This window comes from Cricetulus griseus, chromosome 9 (genome assembly GCF_003668045.3).
Source record: "Cricetulus griseus strain 17A/GY chromosome 9, alternate assembly CriGri-PICRH-1.0, whole genome shotgun sequence".
NCBI lineage: Eukaryota > Metazoa > Chordata > Mammalia > Rodentia > Cricetidae > Cricetulus > Cricetulus griseus.
In genome coordinates, this window is record NC_048602.1 from 13,470,537 (window position 1) to 13,483,628 (window position 13,092).

At 38.2% G+C, this 13,092-nt stretch overlaps 1 pseudogene; it reads left to right on the forward strand.

Annotated features, from left to right (window-relative positions):
* Positions 1–12,121: 12,121 nt before the first annotated feature.
* On the forward strand, positions 12,122–12,792 carry LOC113831939 (annotated as a pseudogene).
* Positions 12,793–13,092: the final 300 nt, after the last annotated feature.

The window sequence follows — 13,092 nt, forward strand, 5'->3', positions numbered from 1 at the left end:
GCAGTTCCCTGTTCCTCTAGTAATTTCTTTAGTTGATCTTGTAATTCAAGTTTTTTGGGTGAATTCCCTATTTTTCTTTTACTATCTACCCCAATATGTCCCAGCCAGCACAAGGGATGAACCTGTCCACTTACCTAGATTTTTAGATCTCTGTTGGACCTCCAATTGCAGCGTCTGCAGGGCGTGGAACTGAGAATCTGCAGAGGGTGTCAGGATTAACAAAACAGAGAGCTAGCTTCGTGGTCAGAAGGATCTTTAATTTTTTCCTGGGCTGGTTTTGTACCCTAGCACCAGAAGAGGAATGGTGTGCTCAGGAAGAGGCAGTTAGTCTTAAGCCTGAGTTCAAGTCACAGTGTTCTTGGAGGGAAACAACATTCTGCTCCAGTAAACATGTTTTGCAATGGCATTGGGAGTTGTTGGTTTCTGTCAGGGTCACCGTTTTCCCACAAATATGTTGGGCACTTCTAAACGTCTAGGTAGACCAGATGTTTCAAGTAAGGACTGTTGTCCACCATGTATACAGCAGTGCTGTAAACAGTATACATGTAACAAGAGTAATAATTAATATATTTTAATGTAAAAAGAAAAATGTTAACACAAAAGTGCAAAATTTTGTTCTACTACCTCTACTTTGTCATACACTGGCAACCACTTTAACATCTAGAGAGACTACATGTTGTGAATAGGACTCCTTTGTGCTTTATATATACTTTGTGCCCATCAAAGCCAAACAAAATGGGACAGTGGGTTTTTTCCACCCATGGAGCACAATGATGTTATGATAAATCTTTCCGCCAAAATCTGCCAAGCCCCACTGACACATGTAGGCTTTATGCCAGCCGCCTGCCCAAGTTAGGGCCCCAATTAATGCACAGAGAGTCTTGTATTAGGTACAATGATTCTCAGCCAATGACTAGGATTCTCATCTGTTAGATCAGTCTCAATAATCATAAATCTATACATTTTATAAGACTTATCTTATCGGATGCCTTATGGTGTCCTTCCTTGCCAGTGGATCACATTGTACCACTGGAGGAAGGGGGCACTTCCTGTTTCTCCTTTCTTAAATATGAGTCTCCTTGCTATGTCACTTCCTGGCTGGATCTCCAGTTCTCTACTACATTTCCCAGAATCATCTTTGACTCCTATTCCCATCATAGTTGCTGTCTCATTGGCCAAACAATTACTTTATTCAATAATCAATAAGATGAACATACATAGTACATTCCTCATCACAATGATTTTGAGCTCTACATTTCCTTCTCCTGGATTTCAGAGAACAAACACAATGTGGTCAACTCAGGAGGGCTTTGGTTATTCCTCCCCGAACATTATTTTAAATGAATACTAACAAAAATGTGTTTGCATAATGTGTTGTTTTACTATAAATACTACTACTTGTAATGTATGTCAGGTACTTTAGAGTATCTAGAAAGAAGGCCTAGCTGCCCGGCCTTCTCTGTGCTCCACACACATGGTATGCAGGGGGGCCACGGGAGTGTTTTTCCCACCCCTGCATTGGCTGAGGGTCTGGGGTTACCAGCAGCACTCCCACCCCAGATCTCTTCTCTGAGTACGTGGAGCTTGGGTGAGTTAGCCATCTGGTCTGATTTGAATGTTCTTAAAACAAAACAAAACAAAACAAAAAAATGGCCTTAAAGTTATTAAAAACTATGGAAAGGACTTTGATAAAAATTTATGTTGACTGAGAAATGAGAAAAAATGTACTAACGTAATAAAGGGAGAAAGGGAAAGAGAAATTTGTCCAAGAATGTCTAAGAAAATCAGAAGAGTAAACCAATGGTATATTGAAGTTATAGAGAATTAAAGCAAGTCGTAGAAGGTCAGAGAAAAGGTTGTTAAAGGAAAAAAATATAAACTGTTTGTTATGGTTTCTCATATCTACAAATAGTACATTTTAAAAAAATGGCAATATATGTTAAAATTTTAACCATATTAAGGTAATTCTGTTTCAAAAGTCCTGTTTATTTCTCAAATAATTTATGTATACTTGTTTTAACATGTTCTGTTTCCTGGCATAACCTAAGTTCTGTTACAAGCATGTAACTAAAACAAATGGTGAGGGTCACTGCCATTTTGTAGCCAACCACGTGGCACAAAATGACTGGTAGCCATTTTGCTAAAGAAAAGAAAAAGATACTTAAACCACCATCTTGACTAAAGGTGACTGGATGGAAATAAGAGGTACCATCTTAGAAACAGATTTGTCAGTTAAGATTTAAAATGTTAATGCTTCTATATATTAAAGAAAGATATTTAAGGAATTTAAATTTCTTTTTAAAACCTGTTTTTTTTAATGTTTGTTTTAATTAATGTTTGTACTTAAAGAGCTTCAATTTAGAATTATTTTTAAGCAAAGTCTGACAATGTAAATTCTTGTTTAAAAAAAGCTGCTTATCTATTATATGATGTTACAGTTTATGTTTTCTGTAGTTAAGTTTAGGGCATTGGTGGCACACACTTTTAAGTTTAGAGCGTTGGTGGCACACGCCTTTAATCCCACCACTTGGAGGCAGAGGCAGGTGGATCTCTATGAATTTGATGCCAGTCTGGTCTACAGAGTTAGTTCCAGGACTGCCAGGACTGTTACACAGAGAAACCCTGTCTCAGAAATAAGTTTATACAAAGCAGCTAAAATGTGTACATGTAGCTACTGTTTAACGACTATAAGGTAACTCTATGCAGTCTTAAATTCAGCTGTGCTAAGTTTCAAGTATTTTAGTAAGTTAAAACCAGTTACAGTCGGGCTGAAAATTAATTACAGAAATAAGACCTTACCTAGCCACCTGTATTCTTCTTGTGTGCTTAAGGCAAGTTCCTAAGACAGACAGACAGACCTCTAAAGCTTTGGAGACCTGTAGAATATGGCATTTAAATTGTTATCTTTAAAGTTTATAATATCAGAAAGACTGCCAGATCCTGACAGTGACCCAAAGTCTCCAAAGAAGATTGTGAGGCACCCCAGTTCCTGCACCTGGACCAGTGAGCGAGATGCTCAGATGTGATACCTGCCACCTGCCAGGATTTGTCTGAGACTGTGGACAAAGCTGCTGGACACTGGAAAACTGATAGCACCCCCTTTGCCTAGACAAAACAAGGTCAGTCTTTTCCATGTCCCTCTTCCACAGAGAGAAAAAAAAAACTCTCACCATATAGGCCTGGCAAAGATTGCAGTTCTTTGAGACATCTGCCTCCAGAGGTAATGGAGAAACTTGGGTATGGCTAACTGTATATGGACTGGCTTCTAACTGGCTTCTGTCACTTTTTAGTAGGTTCAGATAGAATATACCCTTCACAGATCTCTGAAGTATTAATGGTTGTCAGTTTGACAGCATCAGACAGTCAGATCCACTATAGACTATAGTCACCATGTTAGCTGATAAAATAGTGACTATCTACTGTTCAGGCACAAGCTCAAGGTTTTAAAGTTTATTTTGGTTGTCATCTAAGTACAAATTTAAAGGGATTTTTATCAGGCCAATGGCACCTCTGTCCATTCCATACCTGGCTCTCTTGGACAGAATGAAAATGTACATGCTATAGCCCAAATCTGTAGTTTTTGTTAGGACTCAAAGTTATAAATATGTTCCTGTGGTTTGAACAGATATCCAGATATCTGCTTTTTCTGCACTGTGGGCTTTAGTAAATAAGTTATAATCTCTGATCCTAGTTTAAACATGTCTTAAATGGGTTTTTGCTTCTGGCAGACATCTGAGCATCAGTTGCTGACTACAGGCTGTTCTAAGTAGACTTCGAGCTCTGGACTTGCTGTGGATGTGATCTAGTCCAGCCGATGTGGACACCCCCTTTCTCTGCAACAAAGTCTGCCAACAGCCCCTGATTGACTGATTGATTCACATTGCCTAAATTCCTTTTTTTTTTTTTACCTTTTGACTAGCATTTCTGGGGTCCCTAACTTCGTCCCAAAGTCAGTAGGAAGTTTCATGTAAAAGAATTCACTGCCCATTTTCCCTGGTTAAAATGCTACCTCAGAAGGAACTCCCTTGCATGGGGATGCCAATATCTGTCACTCCCTGATGGGGGTGCTAGAGAGACAGCAATACCATGATTGGAATTTCCAAAAAAAGAAAATGGGGGAATGAAGGGTCCAGCCCCCAATTTCGGCAGCCATGACAGTAAGATGTGTTCGCTATGACCTTTCCTTGGTCACTAGAGTTTAGATGCCTGCCTTGTGGAAAGGAACCAATCAGAAGTTAGCTGGTGGAGCTATGCTTTATGGCTCTGGGTGTGCTTTACGGACAAGTGCACAGTAATGACGCTTAGAGCATAGCATCCACCCTGGGAGGGCCTATGGTCCATAACAACCAATTGGCCAATCAACACAGGGCAAGCCCTCCAAGCCTGGAGGCATACCAATCCTGAGTCTGTGTGTACCCCTAGACACTCCCTTTATACTGCCCTACAAGATCGCTAGGCAGCCAGTTAGAGGTGTCATTGCTAGCCATCCGCCATGGTGGATGGATGAAAGACCCGAGTTAACATGGGGTTAGCTTGTAGAAAAACAATAAAGCCTCCTCATGTAGTTTGCATCAAAAAAATTGGAGAACATCTGATTTAATAGAAATGAAGTATAGAGATGCAGTGTCTAGTCTCTGTCTACCATTCTTTATGCCATATTTTTAAAAATATAGATTCATTTTACTGTGCACTTGTTCTTCACTGTTTTTGAACTACATTGTACTCCATTTCAAACATAAATAATTTATATGGACAGTCAACGTGTGATGACCTAGTTAGGGTAACTTGTCTCTGAATATCCATTTCAACTAATTATAGTGCACACATGCATGCTTGTCTGTACATACTGAAGACAGAATTATGATTAAAGTGTTTTTCAACAGTAATTTTATCAGTTGTTTGAAAATTTCATGTAAGTATAAATGAAATTTGATCACATTCATCCACTGACTTGTCCTCCTAATTCCTCTATATTGACCCCCCACATTCCAAAACACTTGCAACTAACATTCTTCTGTTTTCCATAAAAGCCACATGCAATTTCTGCTGTCTATATGCACATAGTGTATGAGACTATCTTCTGGAACTTGTTTGACATATTGGGTCTTCTGCCCCTTAGAAAAACTGGCTCTACCTCCCTAGACTCGAAGGAAATAGCTGTAAAGAGGTCCTTAGTTATGATTGAGGGTCTCATGATTCCCTCCCTCATGCTATAATATTTAGAACCTTTATCATATACTGGGCTTATACAGGCCTCCAATTTGGTGTGGGTTCATGAGGGTAGTGCACTTGCCATAGAGTGAAATTAATGATTTCTTATCTTCCCTGATGTCTGTTTCTCACAATGTTTCCACCCAATTTCCTTGATGTTATGTGATCCTTTGTGTGAGGACATTGATACAGATATTCTATATGTTACAGGTCATTATAGAGTCAATTATTCTCAACTCTTTGGTCAGTGTGACAACCACCTTCACAGCACAAAGAAACTTCTCTGATGAGTGTGGAATTTTGCAGTAATCTATAAGTAAATTTACATGATTTTAGGGAGTTTATACCATGAGTTCAAATAGGTCTTAATAATAATAAAAACTCAGAATCAGATATTGTAAATGCTGAAAGGTCAGAGAACTAAATGAGCCAGTTACAAGAGAGAACACTTACCTATACTGAATCCTCAGTTCAAAGGAGCAATCCTGTGCCTACAAATCTTCATACTGATGGCAGTTAGCTACAGCTTTCTTCCTCCCTATATTCCTCTCTCCAACCACACATTTCACACCTCTCTCTTGCTCCCTAGCAAAAGGATCAGTCACATGACTTCCAAATACTGAGACTAAATATATGAACCACCTTCACCTGGCTCTGTAGCCTGTGATGGCCTTGAGCTCAGAGTGTTCTGTTGCCACTGCCTCCAAAGAACAGGGATTAAACGTGTGTGTGCCACCACCAACTGTCCTCTATGGATAACTACTGGCAAGTTCCACACTCTGATGTTCAGGCAAGCTTTATATATTAAAGCACAAACAAAACATCACTACTAAAAATGGTTGTATGACAATATGTCCAATCAGCAAATAATATCAGTAATTTTGTCCCATGGGGCCTTTATGTTTCCCAGCCATGGATTACTGTCCAGATATGCAGCATCAGGCTCCTTTTGGAGCAATTCTTAAAGCCAAACAGAAATTATCTAGTCACTCCAATAATAGTTTTGTCAGAAATGTACCCATGTCAGTAGTATTTGTTAGTAATCAGGCATCTGTGCTGGCCTGTCATTGGGGTTCTGACAGTGTATGCCCTCAGCTGAATTCACTAAGAGCACCACCTGTGCATATTCACTCTATTCCCTTTTAAAGGTGCCCTGCCAACCTCCTATCCTTCTGTCTCTTTCTTTCTCCTCCTCTCTGTCTATTGCTCTCTCTCTCTCTTTCTTTCTCTCCATCTCTTTCCCTCTGTCTCTCTCTCTATCCTCTGTCTTGCTTCTCCTGTCTCCAGATTCTGGTATTTCCCCGTTCCCATTCCCTTCTTGATGATCCATTTACCAATAAAAAACCCCTCTGCATGTATGCTATCTTTGCAATCATTACTGTAGTTCAGTGTTCACAGCTGGGTAAGACTATTGTTAACATTCATTCTCAAGCCCCTGCATGCAACTCAGGTGATATGAAAAGGACCCAGCATTGATAAAGCTCTTGGTCAATCCAAAAGTGTATAGTGTCTTCAGCAACAGGATTTTGTCATCAATTTGTACTGGATAACCAAGAGCAAATCTACAATAACCTTTATAGTTATAGGGGTTCTCCTGGCTACTCTGAACAACAAGTAAAGTGGAGGTATATCACCTGAGGATTTTTAGTTGGCAATCTATAGTTTCTTAAATGAGAATCATCTTCTGTATAGAGTTATAACTCCAATAGAATAACCACATAGTGACACACATACACACATTTAATAAACGTCTGTACATTTTATATTACGGGTTTGCAAGCATCATTAGTGTTACTCATACATTCACACATATCATCTACCCTATGCTCATATATTTCCTGACTTAATTTAACTGTATACAGCTTTCTGAAATATTTGCTATATATTATGAGCATCTATATTTGGGGGATTTCACACACACACATAGCCATATATATCCTTGTTTGTTCTGTATTGGGATTCTTATGTCAATCATGTTGACATTGTTTATCTCTTCATGTTTAAGTACGCATTTTGAAGTAAGGCATTCTATGAATTTTTGACAATTCAAACTATGGAATTTTTTAAAAGATTGATTTTTTAAGTTAAAAGGAATACATATGGGTCCCAAGTTGACAATACAGTCTTTTGATTGTTACTTTTCATTTTCATTATTGATATGACCATGAGGGAGTTTCCCAGAGGTTGACCTGAGGACAGAAAACCCACTGTGAATCAAGGTGACACCATCTCACAGGGTGGTATAGAGTCTCAATAAAAAGGGCCAAAGACAAAAATGAATTGAGTACAGGTGTTCTTCTCTCTATTAACTTACTATGAACTGAACATTACATATATCTTATGCTCCTCTCACCACAACTCCACTTTCCCTTATTGCTATGACCTTATCGTGATGGACTGCACATTCAGAGTGTGTTGTGAAAAAGTATTCCTGCCAGGCAATGGTGATGCATGGCTTTAATCCCAGCAATTGGGAGGCAGAGGCAGACAGATTTCTGTGAGTTCCAGACCAGTATGTTCTATAAAAGTTAGTTCCAGGACAGCATGCAAAGCCACAGAGAAACCCTGTCTCAAAACTCGCCTCCCCCTCCCCCCCAAAAAAGAAATATACTACCATCTTTGTGAAATTCTCTCACAATAAGAATGCAGAGAAAATGCCGGGCATTGTGGTGCAGGCCTTTAATCCCAGCATTCGGGAGGCAGAGGCAGGATGATCTCTGTGAGTTTGAGGCCAGCCTGGTCTCCAGAGCGAGTTCCAGGATAGGCTCCAAAGCTACACAGAGAAACCCTGACTCAAAAAACCAAACAAAAAGAATGCAGAGAAACACCAAATCTATTAAAGCTTTGCCATATTTCCTAAATTCATTTGCCTTTCTGAATGCTAGAATATGTATTGTGCTCTCTCTCTCTCTCTCTCTCTCTCTACACAGAGAAACCCTGACTCAAAAAACCAAACAAAAAGAATGCAGAGAAACACCAAATCTATTAAAGCTTTGCCATATTTCCTAAATTCATTTGCCTTTCTGAATGCTAGAATATGTATTGTGCTCTCTCTCTCTCTCTCTCTCTCTCTCTCTCTCTCTCTCTCTGTGTGTGTGTGTGTGTGTGTGTGTGTGTGTGTGTGTGTGCTCTTTCCAGGTAAATTGTTACATTGCACATTTTGAAAATGCTTCCAATATACTTGCAAGAGTATTCAGGATGTTCTGTGGAACAAAATGTGAGTCATTTTACTTTTTGCTAATTAATTAATTTTTTATAATGTTAAGATATGAGATCATTCAAGCTGAGAGAAAACTGGCAAAAGTTCACAAAAAGTTTTCTCATCCCTCTTTAATCAGCTTCCTTTGTTAGAAAAGACTATTCTCTGTGTGTAGACATTCTTGAGTCAGAATGCTTGTCTTTCAAATGCATTGCCCTCGGATCCATACCTGGCACCTGTTCACAGCTTAATCCCCAAAGAGCCAAATCTACATTTCCTACCAGAAACAACATTATGTCATGTATCTGCAGTTGCCATGTCAAACACACAGTGGTTATATCTAAATAGCAACATTATCTCATCTCTTAGCACCTTTTAAATTTTCCACATAATTACAAAGTTTCCTTTGTGGCAGAAGAAAACAAAGCACTCTAATGTAAAATGTAAGCCAAGACCAACCATAGTATCTTGAAGACTTCTGTCTTTACAGCATGTCCACATCTAAATAGTGTGTTATGAAAAGAAGATAATGTACTAAGATATGAAAAACTAGAAATTTTAAAAAGATAAGAGAATATATATCCACTAATCCTTTCCTATTGAAAGTACTAAAAGGAAAACTCTAACCCAAGTAAGTTAATTACAACCGGAAACACCTAGGTAATAGATAATCCCACTTTACCAACAGCCAAAAGAAAAAGAAGAAATCCACACATAATTCCATCATCACCAACAAATCCAGAACAAACAAGAATGAACAATCAATGCTCATTAATAGCCCTCAATATTAATGGTCTTAACTTTCCTATAAACATACACAGGCTAACAGAATGTATACAAAACTAGAATCCACTCTTCTGCTGCATACAAGAAACAGACACCAACTAAGACAGATGGTACCCCAGAGTTAAGGGTGGGGAAAAGATTTTTCCATTCACATGGACCCTAGAAATGAGTGGGGGTAGCTAGCAATCCTAATATATACTAAATTAAAATTTAAACTAAAATCAATCAAAAGAGATGAAGGGGTTCATTTCATATTTAACAAAGAGAAATACACCGAGACAAAGTCGTGATTATAAAAATCTGTGCCCCAAATACAAAGACAACCACTTTCATAAATGAAACATTACTAAAACACAAATCAAACATAAAACCTTACACACTTATTGTGGGAGACTTTAACTCCCCACTCTCAACAGTAGACAGGACTCCCATCAGAAACCTATCAAAGAAACAGGAACTACCTGGAGTTATGACAGAATTGGGTTTAACAGACTTCTATAGAACATTCCATCAAAACACAAAAGAATATACTTTCTTCTCAGCACCACATGAAACCTTCTCTAAAATTGACCACATACTTGGTAACACAGCAAACATCAACAGGTACAGAAAAATTCAAATAACCCAGTGTATTTTATCACACCACAATGACTTACAGTTAGAATACCACAACAACACAAATTGCATAAGAACTACAAACTCATGGAAATTGATTAATTAGCAACTACAGCATTTCTGGGTGAAGAAAGAAATAAAAAATACATAAAAGACTTTCTAGAATTCAGTGAGAAGGAAACACAACATAACCAAACTAATGGGACAATTGGAAAGCAGAGCTAAGGGGAAAGTTCATAGCACTAAGTGCCCACATGAAGAAACTAAAGAATAGTCACACTAGAGAATTAACTGCACAACTGGAAGCTCTAGAACAAAAAGAAGTAACCTGAACACAGAGGAGTATATTTCAGAAAATAATCAAATTAAGGGCTAAAATCAAAGTAGAAAGTTTGAAAACAATACAAAGAATCAATGTAACAAACAGTTGGTTCTTGGAAAAACTCACCAAGATAGAAAAAACTTCATCCAAACTCACCAAAGTACATAGAGAAAACATGCAAACTAACAAAATCAGAAATGAAAAGGGAGACTAACAACAGACAGTGACAAAATTCAGAGAATTTTCTGGTCATATTTTGAAAACCTGTACTCCTGAAATCGAAAATCTTAAGAAAACAGACAATTTTCTGGATGGATATCACTTACCAAAATTAAATGAAAAAGAGATAAGCATTGAAAAAGTCCTATAGCCTCTAATGAAATAAAAGAAGTCATCAGAAGTCTACCAAAAAAAAAAAGCTCAAGGCCAGATGGATTTAGTGAAGAATTCTACCAGAAATTCAAAGAGGACGTAATACCAACACTCCTCAAACTATTCCACACAACAGAAGCAGAAGTTTCATTACCCAACTCTTTCTATGAGACTACAATAACCTTGTTACTCAAGCCATATAAAGACACAACTAACTAAGAGAATCACAGACCAGCATCTCATATGAACATCAATACCAATCTCAATAAAATACTGGCAAATCCTATACAAGAACAGATCAGAGAAATCATCCACAATAATCCAGTAGGCTTCATCCCAGGAATGCAGGCATGGTACAACATATGAAAATCTGTCAATGTAAATCTACCATGTAGACAAACTGCAAAAAATACCCACATGATCATCTCACTAGATGTTGATAAAGCCTTTGACAAAACCCAACAGCACTTTATGATAAATGTTCAGGAGAGATCAGGGATAACAGGAGCATGCCTGAACATAATAAAATCAATATACAGTAAACCATCAGCCATCATCAGACTAACTGGAGACAAACTAAACAGGATTCCTTTAAAACCAGAAAAAAAGAGAAGGCAATCCACCATCTCAAAATCTCATCAGTAACTTACTTGAAGTTCTAACTAAAGCAATTAGGCAACAAAAGCAGATCAAGGGGATCCAAATTAGAAAGAAGTCCAACTTTCACTATTTTCTGATTATTTATCAGTTTATATAAGTGACCTGAAAACACTACCAGGGAAGTTGTACAGCTGATAAACAACTTCAGCAAAGTGGTAGGATAAAAGACTAACTCCAAAAAAATCAGTAGACCCATTATATAGAGAGGATAAATGGGCTGAGATAGAAATCAGAGAAATAATCACACTTTACAATAGCCAGAAAGAACATAAAATATATTTGGGTAACACTAACCAAGCAAGTGTAAAACCTGTATCACAAGAGCTTCAAGTATTTAAAGTGAGAAATCAAAGAAGATACCAGAAAATGGAAATCTCCAATACTTTTGTGTAGATAGGATCAACATAGTAAAAATGTCAATCTTACCAAAAGCAATGACTAGATTCAATGCTTTCCCCACCAAAATATTGGTACAATTCTTCATAGATCTTCAAAGAACAATAATTAATGTATATGGAAAAAATGAAAAACTCAGGATACCAAACATAACAATGTAAAATAAATAAACTTCTGCAGGTATCACCATCCCTGACTTCAGGCTCTATTATACAGCTATAGCCCAGAAAACAGCTTAATGTTGGCATAAAAATAGACAGGTACACCAGCAGATTTGAATTGAAAACCCTGATAATAACCCACACACCCAAGAACACATGAATTTTGACAAAGAAGCTAAAATTATACAATGGAAAAAAAGTATCTTCAACAAATGTTGCTGGCATAACTGACTGCTGGCATGTAGAAGACTGCAGATAGAACCATATCTATCACCATGGCTGCTTGCTTTTTTTTCCAGGTAGCTGGCCTTATTTCAGAGTCATCCATTTATTCTTTCCTAAGTATATTCCTCTGGAGGGAGCAGATGCACATACCTAGAGTGCACAGATGGCCTGGCCAACTTTAAGTTGGTCTTCATGCAGCTCTGCCAGGTGGTCAGTAAGACCAAATACACAATGATAGATGGGCAAGACATACCAATGTTGGAGAGCTACTCCTTTGAAGGTGGAATGGAAGTAGAAGCTGATGGAAATGATGCTAAAATAGTAGCATATGCCTTCATTAAAAAACCTAGGATGGGCTCTGCCAGGCTTCTGAATGAGCTGCTGTGGGAACCACACGGGGGAGGGGTGGCTCCACGGTTTCATGTGGTACATCTCAATGCAGTGACTATGGACAGATGCCTGGACAACCTGCAATTGGTAGCATAGGGCTTGTGACCCAAAGCTGAAGAGATATCCAGCAAACAAAAGGAGCATAATTTATACTGACTTGCTGTCCAGCTTCTTCCCCAAAACCCTATGAAGAACAATTCACTGTCCTGGATGTGACCTTGTACTATATGCAAATGGACATGTGCTGGAAGAGGAAGAGAATTCCTGTGCCTACAATGACGGGTATTACCCTCCTAGTACAGTGAGTGAGAAGCAGATTCAGGAATCCCACATCTGTGGGCGTGGCTAGGTGGCTCCAATCTGTGGCTCTGTGGCAGAGGAAGGACTGGCCTGTCCTCAAAAATCACCTTCCATAGAGGAGGTGTCCCTTCCAGCATGACCTTGAGCTAGAGTGATGACTGCTGAAGAAGAGGTAAAATCAGAGAAAAAAAATGATGTGGACAATTATAAACCTGAGACTTAGCTGGATATGGTGAGTTGAATTTATTGCTATGATTGGAAATGAGACTCGAAAAGACTTTTAACAGGAATTGCAGACGGTTTATGACTAGTGGGAGAATGAAATTTGTAACCTACTGTGAAATTCTAATTACACAAGATCCCAAATGTAATCATTAATACCTTAACTCCTTAAAATGCAATCTTTTCTTCATTTCCTCACTCTTTCTTCCATTTATTCATTCTTTCCTTCTTTC